The sequence below is a fragment of the Oncorhynchus mykiss genome, chromosome 15 (genome assembly GCF_013265735.2).
Source record: "Oncorhynchus mykiss isolate Arlee chromosome 15, USDA_OmykA_1.1, whole genome shotgun sequence".
Lineage (NCBI taxonomy): Eukaryota > Metazoa > Chordata > Actinopteri > Salmoniformes > Salmonidae > Oncorhynchus > Oncorhynchus mykiss.
The window spans coordinates 34,987,801-35,008,251 of record NC_048579.1 but is presented as its reverse complement, the minus strand read 5'-3'; the positions used below and the strand labels follow the sequence as shown (position 1 = coordinate 35,008,251).

The window sequence follows — 20,451 nt, the reverse complement described above, 5'->3', positions numbered from 1 at the left end:
ATTGAGAACTATACTTAGGTAGCCTGTTCCCCCCTGTGTTTGTGGGTAGTTGTTTTCTGTTTTGTGTGTCTTCACCTTACAGAACTGTTTTGTTTCCTTCACTCTCTCTCTTTGTTGTTTTTTGGTTATTGCAGTGTTCAGTTTATTTATTAAAATTAACATGGACACTTACCGCACTGCGTTTTGGTCTGATCCTTCCTATTCCTCATCCGAGGAGGACAACGATCGTTACAGGTCTACCATTTATTTTCTGAGGTATTGGATGATTTCTTTTGATTGAAGGTAGGCCTTGAAATACATCCACATGTACACCTTCAATTTATTCAAATTATGTCAAATAGCCTATCCAAAGCTTCTAAAGTCATGATATAATTTTCAAGAATTTACCAAGCTGTTTAAAGGCACAGTCAACTTAACTTCTGACACAGTGAATTACACGTGTAATAATGGCCATTGCGATGAGTGCATCCAAGGACAGGTTGTTGTCTCGACATGCCAGTTCCGTCTGGACCTCCTTCTGCAGTCCTCTTCTGAATAGCGTATGGAGTACCGGCTCATTCCATCCTATGGATGCTGCTACTGTCAGGAAGGTGAGCGCGTACTCGACAATGGTCTGATCATCCTGCTCTAGTTGAAATAGGCGCTCACCCCCCCCCACCCTCTGCCTTCCGGTGGATGAGCTAAGATACCTCTGAACAGAGCTCTCAGATACCGCCTGACCCCTCAGTATCTCAGATACCTCCTGAACTCATGGAGGGTCACATGCCTTACCGTGGCTGAGCGACGCAGATGGAAACATCTGGGGCTCTGTCCCAATTGAGTTCAAGGGGCGCACGAGATTCTGTGTCTGGTATGTCCCAACTCGGGACCTATAAGAGCAGAGGGACGGTCACATGATCTTCCACCTCTTGGGGCAGATGTGAGTATCCCATCTTCATAATTTTCTGGCAAAGTCTTTTTAGTGTCGATCACACTAGCTGGTTGTCCCTCATGTACTTTTTCAACAGTGCTAGTGGATTCCGGTGCCGTGGGGAACTTTATTGCCAGATCCTTGACTGCTCTTTGAACATAACCTCATACCCATTCACCTCTCAGTTTCCCATCCAGGCCCTTGGTAATTGGCCACTAGAATCCGGAAGCATCGCATACATCACCACAACACTCATTCTCACCGTGGATTCCATTCATTAGGAAAACATTCATTTTTTCATCATTCATCATTTGTGCACCAGTTTACAAGATCATCCTCGGCCTCCCATGGCTCGAACACCATAACCCCACCAACTCATGGTCAAGGATGAGAATCACGGACTGGGCACCCAAATGCCGGAGGACATGCTTTCCCGTCCCTTCTCGAGTCGTAGCCTATGTGGTCTGGGACGGAGATGTGGACATTCACCAAGCTCTGGAGAGTTACGGTGGTTCCTGGTCCCCTGGCTGAGGATGGACATTGAGGGAGGTCCCGCCTATGCCGTCAGATCCCTACTGGACTCCCAACGTTGTGGGGGAGGGGTACTTGGAGGGGTACAGTCCAGAGGAGTGTTGTTGGGTTATGGTGGAGGACATTGTTGATCCCAACATCATTTGTGAATTCCACCTTAAAAAATGGAATGAATATGCCACCACAACAAACCTGCCAAGAGAGGGCTGCCCACCAAAACTCACAGACCAGGCAAGGAGGGCATTAATCAGAGAGGCAACAAAGAGACCAAAGATAACACAGAAGGAGCTGCTAAGCTCCACAGCGGAGATTGGAGTGTCTGGCCATAGGACCACTTTAAGCAGTACACTCCACGGAGCTGGGCTTTACGGAAGAGTGTCCAGAAAAAAGCCATTGCGAAAAGAAAAAAATAGGCAAACACGTTTAGTGTTCGCCAAAAGGCATATGGGAGACTCCCCAAACATATGGAAGAAGGTACTCTGGTCAGATGAGACAATAATGTACCTTTTTGACCGTCAAGAAAAAAGCTATTTCTGGCGCAAACCCAACACCTCTCATCACCTTCTCATCACCCCCCACCCATAGTGAATCATGGTGGTGGCAGTATCATGCTGTGTCGATGTTTTGAATTGGCAGAGACTAGGAAACTGGTCAGAATTGAAGGAATGATGGATTGCGCTAAATACAAGGGAATTCTAGAGGGAAACATGTTTCAGTCTTCCATAGATTTGAGACTGATCGGAGGTTTACCTTCCAGTAGGACAATGACCCTAAGCATACTGCTAAAGCAACACTCAAGTGGTTTAAGGGGAAACATTAAAATGTCTTGAAATGGCCTAGTCAAAGCCCAGACCTCAATCCAAATGAGAATCTGTGGTATGACTTAAAGATTGCTGTACAGCAGTGGAACCCATCCAACTTGAAGGAGCTGGATCAGTTTTGCCTTGAAGAATGGGCAAAAATCCCAGTGGCTAGATGTGTCAAGCTTATAGAGACATATCCCAAGAGACTTGCAGGTGTAAGGTGGCTCTACAAAGTTTTGACTTTGGGGGGTTAATAGTTATACACGCTCAAGTGTTCTGTTTTTGTGTCTTATTTCTTGTTTGTTTCACAATAAAAAACTTTTGCATCTTCAAAGTGGTAGGCATGTTTTGTAAATCAAATGATAACTCTCCCCCCAAAAAATCTATTTTCATTCCAAGTTGTAAGGCAACAAAATAGGAAACGATGCCAAAGGGGTGAATACTTTTGCAAGCCATTGTAGTTCAGACAGCAATATAGTTCGTCACCATTTGGAATGAAGCAGCCATGCAGATATTCTTAATTCCCAAATATTTCAGTCTGTATTCACACAAGGCTGACACTTATTTGATACTTTCTTAAATTAATTCAAAAACAATCTGTACTGGCTGTAAACAATCTCTTGGTTGAACATTGACTCCAGGTTAGAGCTAAGCGTAGTGAATTTACAGCCAGTAAACTGTATTAGCCTCTCTTATTACATATCAATAAGTCACTGAGGATAGAAGGAAATACACTATAATGATGTTTATACACAGCAGCACACAATGCCCATTATGGTGGGCTTTTATTTTGTTCCATGGCGACAAAGTGTTTAAGTACTATAACACACCGATGGATCCTTAGCCTCATCTGTTCTATATGCAGCTTCACCTCATGAATTAACAAAAGTACGTGCTTAGTAATTAGGAGGCACTGGTGTGTTTGTTTTGAGGCCCGGAGTAAAGAAAGCATTCCCAATGGTGATCTTATCTACAGTGTAGGTTAGCAGGTTAGCAGTGTGTGTGATGTTGGCTAGCCCTTCCAGAGATGAAAACAAAGACTTCACTTCAAATGTTTAACAAAGCCAAAACATTAACATTTTATTTGTCATATTTTTTTTGTGGCCAACTTTATATTTAGTTTGTAATTTTCAGAAAGTGGTAACATGTACAGATATCATTTAAATTAATATAAATTTGAATATAGTGATATCATATTTGCATTTCATATTTCACATATATATTTTCTTGTACCTATGGGCTGCCAAAACAATCAGAGAAATGCATACAAAAATAAAGAACAGTATCTACAGTTGTGTAGTATTTCTCAAGTACCAGTTGCATAGTTTAGACATTTTGCGGCAAATATACATTTTGTGAGTAATAATAGGGCCAAGCGTAGCTTACATTGTTTAAGAACAACACTTCTTCCAGGGCAACAGGAACCACCATATTTCTCTCTATTCATAGCCACGTCTATACCAATTTATAATTGGGTGAAATGCTAGTGCTTGGAAATACAATTTAAAGTTTGAAATGGATAGCCCTCCAGCGTCTTTCCCCTCTGTGTAAATTTGCTAATTTTATCCGGAATCTCTTGCCTATCCATACAGATTTTCTAAACGCACTGTGGATTTTATCACAATAGCTGGAATGGGGAAACATTGAGCTCACAAAATTGAGCCAAGGCAATATATTCATTTTCACAAAAGAAATTCTGCCGGTTGAAGGGACTGGAATTTTACTCCATCAACTGAGATCTGATAGAATTGATTTGAGCATTCTGTTGAAATTTCTAAAGAAGGAAATATATCTGATCCTAAATCATTTAAATAGGAAACTATTGGGATTCCAAGTAGATGGGGTCCTCTGTCAGGTTCTTGAGAGAGAGTAGGGCAAATTTGGTTAGATTTATTTTATAACTTGAGATGGAGCTGAATTTGTCAATGATCTTCAAAGCATTTTGGAGGGATTGAGTTACATTGTCTAGATAAAGTAAGATCTTGTTTGTGTGTAATGAGATTACACAATCTGTAGAATTGAGACATTTGTGTTTTTTCATCAGAAATGATTGCTTATGGGTACCTTCATATGTGTGTAAAATTACACTTCTCAAGTGTGTAATTCATATATATTTTTATATGAAAATGTGTTTTTATGCAAAACACTATCCATTGTTTAGCTGTAATGGAATGTTCTTATCCTGTGTATTTGACTGTGATATGTGGTTGTCTCACCTAGCTAATTTAAGATTAATGTACTGTACATTAAGAGCATCTGCTAAAGTATTCAAATGTAATCCAGCAATACTACTTATTTCTCTGAGAGGGAGACGGATATATAGCATTTTGCAAAAAAATGTGTTTGTGATGGATTTTAAACAAACATGTCTGTCATTGAACAACCCCATGACATGATTAGATAGTGAAAAACACAGCGATCTGTTTCAAGCTCATTTATAAAAATTTCTGAAAATGGATATACACATGTTCACTTTTCAAACTACTTTTGTTAAATGTTGACAAACACAGGTTGCCCACTTTTCTTGACAACAAGGCATATGCATCAATAGCATGGGAAAAAATAGCCCTGTTGAACTTTTTAGGTACTGTGAAAAAGCAGGTACCACGAGCAAGCTGCCAGGCACATCAATATATATATATACTTTTTTTTGGGGGGGTGACACATCCTCTCATCAAAAAACCATACACGCAACGACACACCATCACAGCATGAATCGGAACTCCAATTTCTCACTTGCTTGTCTTGTTAATCATGAAGCTGTCACTAAAAACATTTAAAATAAACATCTCTGGAAAAACATAATATTAGCATTTTAAGCGACTAGAGGAAGTTATAATTATGCATTTTTTTCATACACTTTGCATCTCCGTTGATAAATTCAAACCTCTTCGTCCATCTGAGGGTAAGTGTTCTAGTTTCAAACACACACTATACCATCTTTCAAGGGATAGTTTACTCAGGATAGAAACAAACATAATTGTTCACAGACATTGGCTGTAGTTGATTCAAGAAGGCAGTTTTTCCTTTGAACACTTAATAGGCATATGTTGTTACTGTTAGAATTCTCAGTAACACTTTACATTAAACTATTTTTGTGGAATAAAACTGTAATTACTTTTGTAGCAACATTTTATTAGTATGTCGTTACATACACTGTAGTACTTTGGTAATTGCATTTTAATTGCATAGCATGAGCTAAGAGTTTTTGGAACTACTGTACAGAAGAGCTACTGTTCCCAATTCCACTTAATTGTTCAATAACTTGTTTGGGATAGGGGGCAGCATTTTCACTTTTGGAAGAATAGCGTGCCAGAGTGAACTGCCTCCTACTCAGTCCCAGATGCTAATTTATTAGTATTGGGTAGAAAACACTCGGACGTTTCTAAAACTGTTTGAATGATGTCTGTGAGTATAACAGAACTCATATGGCAGGCAAAAACCTGAGAAAAAATTCAAACAGGAATTGGGAAATCTGAGGGTGGTAGTTTTTGAACTCACCCCTATCGAATACAAAGTGGGATATGGGTTATTTTGCACTTCCTAAGGCTTCCACTAGATGTCTTTAGAACTTTGTTTATGGCTGCTCATGTGAAGGGTTGCCGGATGGGAGCTCTTTGACTAAAGGGCCTGCCTACAGCCTCATTCTCAGTCATGCGCTTTCACTTGAGAGGTAGCTCACGTTCCATGGCTTTTCTACAGACAATGGAATTCTCCAGTTGGAACATTATTGAAGATTTATGCTAAAAAAATCCTAAAGATTGATTCTATACTTAGTTTGACAAGTTTCTTTGAACTGTAATATACAGTGCCTTGCGAAAGTATTCGGCCCCAAGTCAGGCAAGTCAGTTAAAAACAAATTATTATTTTCAATGATGGCCTAGGAACGGTGGGTTAACTGCCTGTTCAGGGACAGAATGACAGATGTGTACCTTGTCAGCTCAGGGGTTTGAACTTGAAACCTTCCGGTTGCTAGCCCACCGCTCTAACCACTAGGCTACCCTGCCGCCCTAAATCATCAAAGGTTAGTGATCAAAGATAATTTTATCTATATTTGTGCTTTTTGTGACTCCTCTCTTTGGCTGGAAAAATGGCCTGGTTTTTCTGTGAGTTGGTGGTGACCTAACATAATCGTTTGTGGAGCTTTCGTTGTAATGCATTTTTTAAATCAGACACTGTGGCTGGATTAACGAGAATTGTATCTTTAAAATGGTAACTAATAGTTGAATGTTTGAGAAAATTGATTTATGAGATTTCTGTTGATTTGTGTTTGGCGCCCTGCAATTTCATTCCGCTAGCGGAACCCCAGACAGGATAACTGTCACGTTCTGACCTTTATTTCCTTTGTTTTGTCTTTATTTAGTATGGTTGGGGTGGGCAGTCTGTTTGTGTTTCTATGTTTTTTTCTATTTCTGTGTTTGGCCTGATATGGATCTCAATCAGAGGCAGCTGTTTATCGTTGTCCCTGATTGAGAACCATATTTAGGTAGCCTGGGTTTCACTGTTGGTTTGTGGGTGTTAGTTTCCGTGTCTGTGTTTTTCACCACACGGTACTGTTTCGGTTTTGTTATTTCACGTATTAGTTTATTGTTTTTGTATTTCAGAGTGTTCAGTGCTTTTGTTATTAAAATCGTCATGAACACTTACCACGCCGCATCTTGGTCCGATGTTTACTCCTCTTTGGACGAAGAGGAGGAAATCTGCCGTTAGAATAACTGTTATTATTATGAAAATAAAGCAATTTCCAAAGTCATATGTAGAACTGTTGTTGCTATATTAATAATCAGAAATTTACTACACATGTATAAGAACTTGATGTCAAGTGTTGCTACATAAACTTATGTCTCACTCATTATTAAAATATGTGTTAGTCATTTTGAAGCTGCAAAGTGGTCTACTCTTGTATTTAATTCTAGACTATAGGCAGTATAAAGGTTCATATCTAGGAAACCTCCAAACCATGTGCGTATGACCATAAACTTAGACTAATTCAACTAACTGTTGTAGTTTTTGGTTCTTCATCCAATATTTAGCAAACATCAAATATTATTTCGTTATCTGAGAGGTATTCAAAATACTATCAAAAATACTAAAGAAAATAGTTGCCTTTCATTTGAGACTCTATATAAACTTTATTAGACTACCTTGAGTATTTGAAAAGTTGGTAAATTCAAGTAAACTACGAATTATAACTATTTTCTGCCCAGACCTGATGTCCATCTTACTGTATAAAGCATGACTAATTCTAAGTGGCAACAACAAGCAAGTCGATGCGCCTCCAACATAAGTCATCAAGCTAAATGTCAGAGGGAGACATAACCTTTTAAGAGGGCAAACCTTTGAGGCAAAATGGTAAGATGGGGAGTCATTTAGTAGTGCAGAAGGTAGACTTGGGTTTTAATGAGTGTTGGTATGTATGATATAAATTGACTGTGGGTTAATGGTTAGAGTATAACCCAGGAGCTCCCCATTATTACAGACACACACACACACACACACGCACACGCACACGCACACACACGCGGTCTACCTTGTTCCTTGGTTGATTAAGACCAAAATACATTTACAGGATTACTGTCACGCCCTGGCCTTAGAGATCCTTTTTATTCTCTATTTGGTTAGGTCAGGGTGTGACTTGTCCTGGTATGGTTCCCAATCAGAGGCAGCTGTCTATCGTTGTCTCTGATTGGGGATCATATTTAGACATTTTTTTCCCACCTGTTGTTTGTGGGATCTTGTTTTTGTGTAGCTGCCTGTGAGCAGCCCAGAACGTCACGTTTCGTTTTCTGCTGTATTTGGTTTTGGTGAGTTTCATATTATAAAACATGTGAAACTCTAAGTACGCTGTGCCTTGGTCCATTCATTCAGACGAGTTTGACAGAAGATCCCACCACCCACGGACCAAGCAGCGTGCTTAGGAGGAGCAGGGATCCTGGGCCTGGGAGGAAAGCCAGAATTGGAGGACATCCTGGACGAGGGACGAAATCATGACAGGAGACAGAAGCCTGCCATGGAATCAGGCAGAGGCAATGAAGGAGCAACAGCGACGAGTCCGGTATTCGCGGCCACAAAGACAGCCCAAAGGACAGCCCGAAAAATATGTTTTTGGGGGGCACACGGGGTGGTCGGCGGAGCCGAGGTGTGAACCAGAGACAACCTCGGAGGAGAGAGAGAGGTGGTCGGTCGAGCCAGGGAGAGTGCCAGAGCCCACCTGGAAGTCAATAGAACAGTGCGAGGAGGGATACCGGAGAATGGAGTTTGCGAGGAGTACGCGACAACGCAGGCGTTTGGAAGAGCGTGTCACCAGTCCTGTGCAATCTGGGCCGGTCCCACGCATCAGGCCTCCAGTGCGCCTCCCCAGTCCGGTACGTTCTGTGCCTGCTCCCCGCACTCGCCCTGATGTACGCCTCCACAGCCCAGTACGTCCTGTGCTAGCTCCTTGCACTCGCCCTGAAGTGCGTGTCACCACACCGGTGCCACCTGTACCAGCTACACACATCAGGCCTCCAGTGCACCTCCCAGTCCAGTACGTCCTGTGACTGCTCCTCGCATTCACCCTGAAGTGTGTGTCACCAGTCCGGTACCACCAGTGCCAGCCCCACGCACTAGGCTTACTGCGACGACCCTCAGTCCAGAGCCTCTGGCGACGGTTCCCAGTCCGGAGCCCCCGGCGAGGGTTCGCAGTCCGGAGCCTCCGGCGAGGGTCCGCAGCCCAGAGCCTCCTGTGAGGGTTCGCCTTCCGGAGCCTCCGACGACGGTTCCCAGTCCGGAGCCTCCGGCGACGGTTCCCAGTCCGGAGCTTCCGGCAACGGTCTGCAGTCCGGAGCCTCCGGTGAGGATCCATGGCCCGGAGCCTCCAGTGATGATCCATGGCCCGATGCCTCCGGTGATGATCCATGGTCCGGAGCCATCAGCGACGATCTACGGTCCGGAGTCCCTGGCGACGATCCACCTTTCGGTTCCTCCGGCAACGATCTACGGTCCGGAGCCTCCAACGACAATCCCCGCACCAGAGGCGCCACCGATGTTGGTGGAGCCACAAGCGGCGGGCTCTGCGTCCCGCACTGGATCCGCCACCGAGGGTAGATTCCCACCCGGACCCTCCCCTATAGGTTTAGGTTAGCGGCCGGAGGGGGTACTGTCACGCCCTGACCTTAGAGATCCTTCTAATTCTCTATTTGGTTAGGTCAGGGTGTGACTAGGGTGGGTAATCTATGTTTTATATTTCTTTGTTGACCTGGAATGGTTCCCAGTCAGACACAGCTGTCTATCGTTGTCTCTGATTGGGGATCATATTTATTCAGCCTTTTCCCACCTGTTGTTTGTGGAATCTTGTTTTTGTGTAGCTGCCTGTGAGCAGCTCAGAACATCACGTTTCGTTTTCTGCTGTATTTGGTTTTGGTGGAACTCTAAGTACGCTGCGCCTTGGTCCATTCATTCAAACGAGCGTGACAATTACTGGTTAATGGATTTGTGTGTAACCGTTATCCGTTGGGGAGGCACTTGGGTGAGTCCACACCCCTCTCGATTCAGATCAGGTGTTGTAGTAAAAATAATTAAAGGCGTTTGGAAGTATTTGAGAATACAGAAAAACTTTCAAGTTCTTATGGACGGATATTCAATTGGGAGAGTTTGTTCTGAGAAAGGACCATTGAATGATATTGTTTGTACACTAATAAAGATATACAGTACACAGAAATAACAACAAAAGCATGTCTCTGTTTTTACACTGTTTAGGTTACTACATGATTCTATATGTGTTATTTCATAGTTTCGATGTATTTCCTATTATTCTACAATGTAAAAATAAAGAAAATCCCTTGAATTAGTGGGTGTTCTGACCGGTATTGTATACATTTCCACACTATGAGATTGGAATAATACTGTTTAATTATGCTGATAAACCAATAAGAATGAGAGTTCCAAACCTCTCTGCCAATAACAACTCATTATCAGTTTTCCCCTCCCAACTCAAACCAGTCCTAGCTAAAAACATTTGTTTTTAATTGCTCTTTGCTATAAAGATATGCCCCAGATTTGTGATGAAAGTGGAAGTGCTGGGCCATAAAAGCACATTTTATGGGTAGGTAATCATTACCATTGATCATACTGACAGACTTCTCTTTCCCACAAAGAATAGGTCATGGCTAAAGACTGTACCTCAGACATCGGCCATGAATACAGGTCCCTCCCCACACTCAAGGCTTTAGTTTTAGGTTTTTAGTTTTGTATCCACAGTAAAGATTTTGTGAAATTACCTGGGAGGCTGTGCTGCTTGTTGAAAATATAATGGAGAATAATGACATCTCCATATTTGAAAGGGATGAAGGAAATCAATTAGATGCTGTCTTTTGAACTGCAACAGACAACCCAGGAAATCCCAGACAAATGTTAGATTACCACTAATGAGAACTCATTCTGACCTCCCAACTCAGACATGCAAAGCGAAAGCCATTTTGATCTGTCTTCATTCCTTTGGTTTCCCTATCAATTTTGGTGTTTACACAAATGTACCTAAACCCTGGACAAGTTTTGGGGATTGACTCAACGCATGTCAGAGTTGAATATCACAAATTTAGGTCACACAGATTGCTGCTGCTTCTGCCCAGGGACTGACTGGGACCATAAATCGGCACAAGTATTTCTAACACACTGGCCTTTTTTTTCAACGTACCCACTGGGCTAAAGAGTGGACCAGCCCATCTGGCATTTGCCCAAACTGCCCTATTGCCAGTACATTTTTACTGCTACTACTGCTTGGTGAGCTGTGTTCATTGTTGTGGGTTTCAGAATTGTGGTGGCCACTGGCTGCTGTCCTGCCAGTCTAATTGTTATCAGAGTGATAACAAGCTGACAAAAGAGAGTGAGATACTGTAAAACTACCACCCAAACCTTTGACTAAATGGCTGAATGTTGCGGTATAGGCAATATTGGGTTTGTGGTGCTGTGCTCCCTGTAAGATACTGTGTGAGTGATTGATGATGATCTGGACCATGTTAATGGTTATTAGACTTATTAAAATGAGTTTCAAGATTATCAAGTAGGTGTGGTACTTTTAATCCCCATGACATGAAAAACATACGCTTAGTCGTGTCTTGTACAGGTCTTATGTCAGTCTCATGATGACAAATACACTCTGGCTTGCTTCAAGGTGTCTGACAGCAATATAGAATGAATGTGTTTCAAAGATTACATGTGATTTATCTTTATCTGTCGTGTACAAAGTGTTACTAAGGCCTCTTGCTGTGATCACGGCTCAGTGTGATTAAGAACAGATTAAACACTTCACAGATCTTCTTGCTGTTTAAAACTACCATGTGAAATCAAAATCTTTGAATGCATTTTTCATGAAGATGGAGAAGAAAAGCTTCAAAAGTGATGTCATGCCAAGAAACAGATGATATTCCCCCACTACCACTTCTCTGTCTCATACAAACACAATCACATTCAGTGAATGTACATTAAATATAATTCAAATATATAACATTCCTCTCATCAATTGTGGGAAATCCAAATGAAAAGAGCTGAAATTCATTAATATTACACGTGAGTCACGAGTGTTAGAGCCGTTTATAATTTTACCATCACTTCAAAAGATTGATGGAAGTCTGGGGATGTTGCTTTTAGTCAGTCATAAATTCCTCCACTGGTAGAAAAACAGCACCACCACAGGATGTTTTTGAAATGACTCCCTAAAATACATTTAAAAACCTCCATAAGAGCTCTGCAGCCAGCTGGTGGCAAAATGTGATTTTCACACCCTAAGAGATTGTTCATGCGGAACATCTCTGAGCTACAACCTTGCGTAACTTGCTATGAAATCTATATGAGAAACATTTTACTAATGGTCTCCAGTCATGATAAAATAAATGAGAGAGCGAGCGAGCAAAGAGAGAGGGACTCCATGTCACGCAGAAGGTAAAATACTTTATAAATGAGAGCAATTGGTAATATCGGGACACCATTAGGTTCTAATCATAGACTGATTGAATGGAAGAAAGGTGTTGACGAAGACAAACACACCCAAAGCTTTGAATTCACACCTGCAAAGATCACTACAGACCAAAGTTTGCCAATATATAGTGCAAGCATTCTCATTCAACAGAGCACACAAATTGAAAATTAACATTTTCCCAATGAGCAGGTGATGTCCTCCACTCAAACATGACAAATGTGGAAAGCTCAAAATGTGATGTATAACACATACTGTAACATTTGCAAATGTAAAAAGTTATTTTTTCAAATCCACTGTAATTGTATTGTAGAGCATTCACACAAAGTCTCCTTATTGCCTTTGAATAGCAAGCAGCAGCTGTGTAATCTTACATGCCTGCTGGAGGCATTTTAATCAATAGTTATGATTCATAATGCTGGCTGTACCGTACCAGTGAATCATACAGATGCAAAGGCCTCTCCATAACAACATCATCAGTACAAAATAAATGGTCATTGTGTCAGCAATATTTGACATTGTGTTACTTATGATACTTTAATTACTTTGACTCAACTATTCCAATATGCCAAATATCCATTACACATCTCAGATATGAAGGGACGTAGACTTATATTTAGATTTAAACATCCATGTAACTTATACCTTCAATAGAAATCATTACACCAGTCAGACTATCCTTCCTTACTGAAGTGTAAAATCTAGACAGTATTACAGTGAGAACATACTCTTTGAAATTCAACTGTGTTGACAATGCTGCCTCAGGTACATCGAAGCAAGTCTAACACTTCATTGGGTAACTCATCAGGTAGTAACTAACATAATTACAGCTCGGTTTCTCTTCCTCTTCTAGAAAATAAAATCCCAAAAGTATCTCCTCCCCATATTACAGTGGCTTGCAAAAGTATTCACCCCCTTGGCATTTTTTCCTATTTTGTTGCCTTACAACCTGGAATGAAAATTGTTTTTTTTTTTTTGGGGGGGGGGGGGGGGGGGGTTCTATCATGTGATGTACACAACATGCCTACTAATTTGAAGATGCAACCGTTTTTTGGGTGAAACAAAGAAGAAGTATGACAAAAAACAGAAAACATGAGCTGAACTGAACTTGAGCGCGCATAACTCTTCACCCCCCTAAAAGTCAATACTTTGTAGAGCCACCTTTTGCAGCAATTACAGATGCAAGTCTCTTGGGGTATGTCTCTATAAGCTTGGCACATCTAGCTACTGGGATTTTTGCCCATTCTTCAAGGCAAAACTGCTCCAGCTCTTTCAAGTTGGATGGGTTCTGCTGGTGTACAGCAATCTTTAAGTCATACCACAGATTCTCATTTGGATTGAGGTCTGGGCTTTGACTAGGCCATTCCAAGACATGTAAATGTTTCCCCTTAAACCACTCGAGTGTTGCTTTAGCAGTATGCTTCCTGCTGGAAGGTGAACCTCTGTCCCAGTCTCAAATCTCTGGAAGACTGAAACATGTTTCCCTCTTGAATTTCCCTGTATATAGCGCCATCCATCATTCCTTCAATTCTGACCAGTTTCCCAGTCCCTGCCGATGGAAAACATCCCCACAGCATGATGCTGCCAGCACCATGTTTCACTGTGGGGATGAGGTTCTCGGAGTGATGAGATGTGTTGGATTTGCGCCAGACATAGCGTTTTCCTTGATGGTCAAAAAGCGACATTTTTTTCTCATCTGACCAGAGTACCTTCTTCCATATGTTTGGGGAATCCGCCACATGCCTTTTGGCAAACACCAAATGCGTTTGCTTATAATTTCAGCGATGGCTTTTTTTGGACACTCCTCCATAAAGCACAGCTTTGTGGAGTTTACGGCTTAACGTGGTCCTATGGACAGATACTCCAATCTCCACTATGGAGCTTTGCAGCTCTTTCAGGGTTATCTTTGGTCTCTTTGTTGCCTCTCTGATTAATGCCCTCCTTGCCTGGTCTGTGACTTTTGGTGGGAAGAGCTCTCTTGGCAGGTTTGTTGTGGTCCCCACAACTTTGTCCCTGACATGTTTGGAGAGCTCCTTGGCCTTCATGATTCCACTTGCTTGGTGGTGCCCCTTGCTTAGTGATTTTGCAGACTCTGGGGCCTTTCAGAACAGGTGTATATTTACTGAGATCATGTGACAGATCATGTGGCACTTAGATTGCACACAGGTGGACTTTCCTTAACAAATTATGTGACTTCTGAAGGTAATATGTTGCACCAGATCTTATTTAGTCGCTTCATATCAAAGGGAGTGAATACATATATATTTTATTTTTTTATTTTTTGGAATCATGTTATTGTTTTCATTTCACCAATTTTAACTATTTTGTGTATGTCCATTACATGACATCCAAATAAAAATACATTTAAATTACAGGTTGTAATGAAACAAAATAGGAAAAATGCCAAGGGGGATGAGTGCTTTTGTATGTTACCATCCAAAAAGGGGTGTTTACAGGGTCACAGACACTCACCACAGTGCCTGAACGATGAAACAGTAGAAAACATTCACTCAGTCATCCTCTACATAATCAGTGTCAGTGTATATACAATGTTGAGAAATACTATTTGTATCCAACAATAAAATAATATCTGGTTAATGTCAATTAATTATCCAACATATATAGGCACAAGCACAGCAAAATACACACTCAAGAACAAACAAAATACATGTTAACAGTATGTGATATCAGTGCTGCCTATTCACAGTGCTAGGATGTGCACAGGAGACATGGGCTATTTTCTAACTAGCAGAAGTGCCGCTGTCCAGTTTCTTTTGAGCTTCACCAAGAGACGAGGGAGTGAACACTCATTGTTACGCTAGGTTTGCCTTCTCCTACTGCGAGTAGATGTAGCCTCACAATAGCCAAGGGCGGGGGGGGGGGGGGGGGGGTGGTATAACTTTAAAGCAGACCAGGCATAGCAGCACAATATCTAATTTCACACAATGCGTCAGGGTGGGGACCAAGCCCATATAACAACAGTAAAATGAAAATATTCAGAGACCAGAACTTCATTTTTGATTCTCAAATTGCCATCATCATTTTTTCTTCACCAACAGACATTCTCCCATTTCTGAACTGGCTCAGTCTCCACATACAAGATCAAACCAGCCAGACTATGACATGATTCAAACAACAAATGAACATTACATTTCCAACAGAATCCAAAGCTCATTGAGGAAAGTAGTCTTTTTTCTCTTACCTGTGTACTTTGAGTGGAGACAGCGGAGCTCCGTCTCAGTGAATGATACCTCAGGTAGGCTGTGATGGAACTGGAGTGTAACCTAATATAACATCAAAAGCAACGGCAGCGTACGGCAGCAGCAGCAGTAAGAAGAAGAAGAAGAAGGCAAAGAGGAGAAGAGGAGTAGGAGGAAGGTGCGAACGCTGAATTATGGATGTAGAGAGAGAGGAAATCCTGTGCTGCCCGCCCTCACTCCCCAGATCGCAGGGCGTGAATCAGCACTCGCATGAATCAAACGGCTCAGTCCACTGAAGGGCTCTGGTCTTGGCACTGAGAGACAAGAGGAACGGAGGGAACTCAGCCAGCGGCTGGATGGGGAAGGAGGAAAGGAGGGGGGTAAGGAAGAACAGAGCAGTAGAAAAGAAGAGAGGAGCAGTGGAGAGTACACGGACACATTCCTCCTCAGCCAAACACTCATGTCCTCGCATCACAGTCCTCTGCTTGCTGTGTCTCTCCTGACTCCTTGCACACTCACTCACTCACTCACTGAACACATTCTCATTTCTCTTCTGTATAATCAATCTAGCCTGACAGCTAATAGTCCTATATTTTAACCAGCCAACTGATAACAAGAATGTTGTGGCCTGTATCCCAGGTTACGCTTCGCTAGTAATTTAAGCAATAGGTTTTTACCTGCTGTGTGATGTATAATTTTTGCAAATGAAAAAAAGAAAATCCATAAGAATGATTACTCACTTGTATATTAATTCTGGGGGCAGAAGTGGCTAAATCAAATTTTGACTGACATTAAAAGGTGTGTTAACAGTTTGTCACAAAAGATTACCCTCATTCCATTATTTACAAACCAGTTATTTTTCTAATGCTCCAATCAAATCCTCTCACAGCAAAATGGTTCCAGTTTTCAGAATAAACCGTGTGTGTGTATGTGTGTGTGTGTGTGTGTGTGGGGGGGGGGGGGGGGGGGGGCAGTAGTTTGTAAAAGCCAGAGCCAAAACATTACTGAGGCAATATTTCGACTGATTCTCAGCCCCTGACACATTTACTTTTAGTTTTTTTTATTCATGGCATTTCGGTTGAGTGGTGGATGATTGAGCGGCTTGACCTCATAAATTTAAGACAGTGTACCATGGGGTGCCCCATTGAAATCCAATAACTTGGATACCAGTCTTGTGTTATTCACGCTTCATTCCAAGCAAGAGCAGTCGACACAAACTGTTCGTCTCCACAATCCATACCATCTAGCGTGATGCCTCTTCAGGTGTGCATCATTATATTGGCGGCGCTGAGCATTTGTCTCCACCGAAGCATGTGTTTTCATCTCGTTTATGCCTTGTTGAACCTATCTATACCTCTCCCTCTTCGCACGCAGGTGAAGGCTCCTTCCCTGTTAAGTCAAACTGTCAGGAAATGAGCGAGGCGACGTCAGCAACTCATCTCCCTCAGCCACAGCCCAGCCATGCGTCTGTAATCAATCCCCTAGCCGTGTTGCTGATTGGTGCTGCTGTGTCGGGCCTGCCGTAGGTAAGTGATCAGCCCCCTCTTCAGGATATACCAGCCTGCTGTTGATCAATTGGCCCATTAATACTCCTGCAGAATGGATAACAGGCAACACAGAACAGGCAATGGGTACGGCTGCTACAAACTCCCCTCAAATGGCACCCTATTTCCTTTATAGTGTACTACTTTTGACCAGGACACATTAGGACTCAAAAGTATTGCACTATATCAGGAATAGGGTTCCATTTCGGATGCAGACGTGTTCTCACTTTACAAGGCCTTGTTGAACAGCCTTGTGGTTTGATTTGATATGCTTTTACAAAGCTGATATAACCTGCACATACCAACTAACTATGTGAATATCGCATTGTATTTTATTAATCACATACAAAAAAATCAATATGGGGGAAAATACTACCTTCCCAGAATGCATTAGTTTAACCCTCAAATTGACCATAATCCTTTAAAAATAAGCAAAACAAATGAAATGGGTGGTGGAAATGTAATTGGTTGTCCTAAGCATTGAGGTTAAAGAGTATATGAACATTATTGTTTGCAGATAAAAGTAAAATATTCTTTGGTATCTGGAAGCGTGACCTGTCACATTCAATGTAACTCTCTTGTTCTATGACTGGGATTTCTTTGAAATGCGCTAAATTTGATTCAACTTCCTGTCACTCAAACTTAAATTCCAATTCTATATCCTGTGGAGTGTGGCCAATTCAATTCTAATTCAGTTCCCAAATTCTGAATTGAGCACAACTTGTGTGCGTGTGCATGCTGGTGTCCGTATTGTTTAACATACAGTTCCTTCACGTCAGTATTCATACCCTTTGACTTATTCCACATGTTGTGTTACAGCCTGAATTCAAAATAGATTAAATTGATGTTGTTTTCTCACCCATCTACAGACGATACCCCATAATGAAAAAGTGGAAAGATGTTTAGACATTTTTGCAAATGTATTGAAAATGAAATACAGATATCTAATTTACATAAGTATTCATACCCCTGATTCAATAGTTTGTAGAAGCACCTTTAGCAGCTATTACAGCTTTGAGTCTTTTGGTGTAAGTGTCTAAGAGCTTTACACACCTGGATTGTGCAACATTTGCACATTGTTCTTTTCAAAACTCTTCAAGCTCTGTCAAATGTTTTTTTATCATCATGCTATAAAAACATTTTCAGGTCTTTCCATAGATTTTTCGAAGAGATTTAGGTCAAAACTTCAATCAGGAACATTCACTGTCTTCTTGGTAAGCAACTCCTGTTTTAGTTTATTGCCTAGTTGAAAGGTGAATTCATCTCCCAGTGTCTGGTGGAAAACAGACTGAAAATGTTTTTTCTTTAGGATTTTGCCTGTGCTTAGCATCATTCAATTTTTTTTGGTCCTGAAAAAACTCACCAGTCCTTAACTATTACAAGCATACCTATAACATGATACTGCCACCACTATGGTTGAACATATGGAGAGTGGTATTCAGTAATGTGTTTTATTGGATTTGCCACAAACATAACACATTGTATTCAGGACAAAAAGTGAATTCCTTGCCACATTTTTTGCAGTATTACTTTAGTGACTTAATGCAAACAGGATGCATGTTCTGGAATATTTGTATTCTGTACTGGCTTCCTTTTTTCACTCTGTCAATTAGGTTAGTATGGTGGAGTAACTGTAATGTTGTTGATCCATCCTTAGTCATCTCCTATCACAGCCATTAAACTCTATAACTGTTTTAAAGTCGCCATTGGCCTCATGGTGAAATCCCTAAGTGGTTTCCTTTCTCTCCAGCAACTGAGTTAGGAAGTACGCCTGTATCTTTGTAGATACTGGGTTTATTGATACACCATCCAAAGTGTAATGCATAACTTCAACATGCGCAAAAGGATATTCAATGTCTGCCTTTTATTTTATTTTACACATTTACCAATAGGTGCCCTTCTTTACGAGGCATTAGAAAACCTCTCTGGTCTTTGTGGTTGAATCTGTGTTTGAAATGTATTGCTCGACTGAGGGATCATACAGTTAAATGAACGTGTGGGTACAGAGATAAAGTAGTGCTTCAAAAAAATCCCGTTATCACTATTATTGCACAGAGTGAGTCCATGCAAATTATTATGTGACTTTTTACTCCTTAACTTATTTGGGCTTGCAATAACAAAGGGGTTGAATAATTATTGACTCAAGACATTTCAACTTTACATTTTTAATTAATTTGTTCTGGGGTAATTGTGTGTGGGCCAGTGACAAAAAAAATCTTAATGTAATTCATTTTAAATTGAGGCTGTAACAAAACCAAAATGTGGAAAAAGTCCAAAGCTTTGAATACTTTCTGAAGGCACTGCATGGACTAGCCCTTCAGGATGACATCTGTCCTTGCCTTTTTAGGACAATAGGGACTTCCTCTGACTGGTATAGTCTATTGGAATCTCTGACTAAGTTATGGTACTGCAACAACCAACCTTGAAATGCTTATCTACAGTATCTCTCTGTAAATCAATAATAAAGTGACCCCTTTCTCACTGCTCTTGTATTGGTTTTAAATGACACACAATCAGTGTACAAATATTCCACTTTTAGTATCTCAATCTTTTTGGTTTGTGGTACACTTCAAATTTTGAGGACTACTGCACCACACCACACTCACTCTTGCAACATTTTGGGAAAATAATATTGGTTTTAGTAGAGACAAAAAAAACGATTTTAATAACTTTTTCAAAAGTATTATCTCTCTATAAAACTGAATAAATAATCACAGTAAATAATATACAAAAAATCGGACATATATTGCCTTATATGGTCTTCCATACAGCTGAATACATGCTGTGGCAGGATATCTTGCTTGTCACATTAATGCAATTAGTTGCATCCCTCGAGAGATTGTTTGTATAGAACAGGTTCTCATGGCAGCAATCTCCTCATGCATAACTAACGGTTTAGTATAAGGTTGGACATGTTGATCTATCAACTGTTTTGACTGTATTTGTAACAACAATTGGGACTTCTATGTCATCGCAAAGAAGACTCAACCAACCGACCGCTTTCCCATTGGCAGGGATTGTACTGTCATAATAATCAAAGCAAATTAAATGTTCTACCTGAAGTCTCACAGTTTATCCATTGCTGGTTATTTCCCCACTGAGCTGACTTGTGTATCTCCTGCATGAACTGGAACTGTCGATTCACGACTCAATAATTAAACAAAGATGATTATGCTGAGCAACGTGGTATATTACCACACTGCAATTAGTGGTATAACGATATGACATGTGCACTGTGTGTTTGCATTTTTACCTGTGTAAATGATGTCAAGGTCACCAGAGTTCTGTATTGGCTTTAACCATGTTAGGTCCAACCGGACCTTATTCTTCACGAACAGACTGAATTAAAAGAAAGTATATTAGACAAAAACTACAAATAATTGAAAACTATGAGAATGCATGGAAACCAGGTATGATCTTTGTAGCAGATGTTGAGAAAGCCTTCAATATAGTATTTCTAGATTTTTTCAATATAGGACAATATCTCATAAAATGGGTGAAAGTCATGTGG

At 41.0% G+C, this 20,451-nt stretch overlaps 1 protein-coding gene across 1 annotated transcript in view; it reads right to left on the bottom strand.

Annotated features, from left to right (window-relative positions):
* Nucleotides 1–15,829, bottom strand: part of LOC110490018 (cadherin-18) — a 368,917-nt gene extending 353,088 nt beyond the window's left edge. The window contains exon 1 of the mRNA XM_021563094.2: nt 15,399–15,829. The gene's annotated coding sequence lies outside the window, so the exon portion shown is untranslated. The remainder of the gene's footprint in view (nt 1–15,398) is intronic.
* Nucleotides 15,830–20,451: the final 4,622 nt, after the last annotated feature.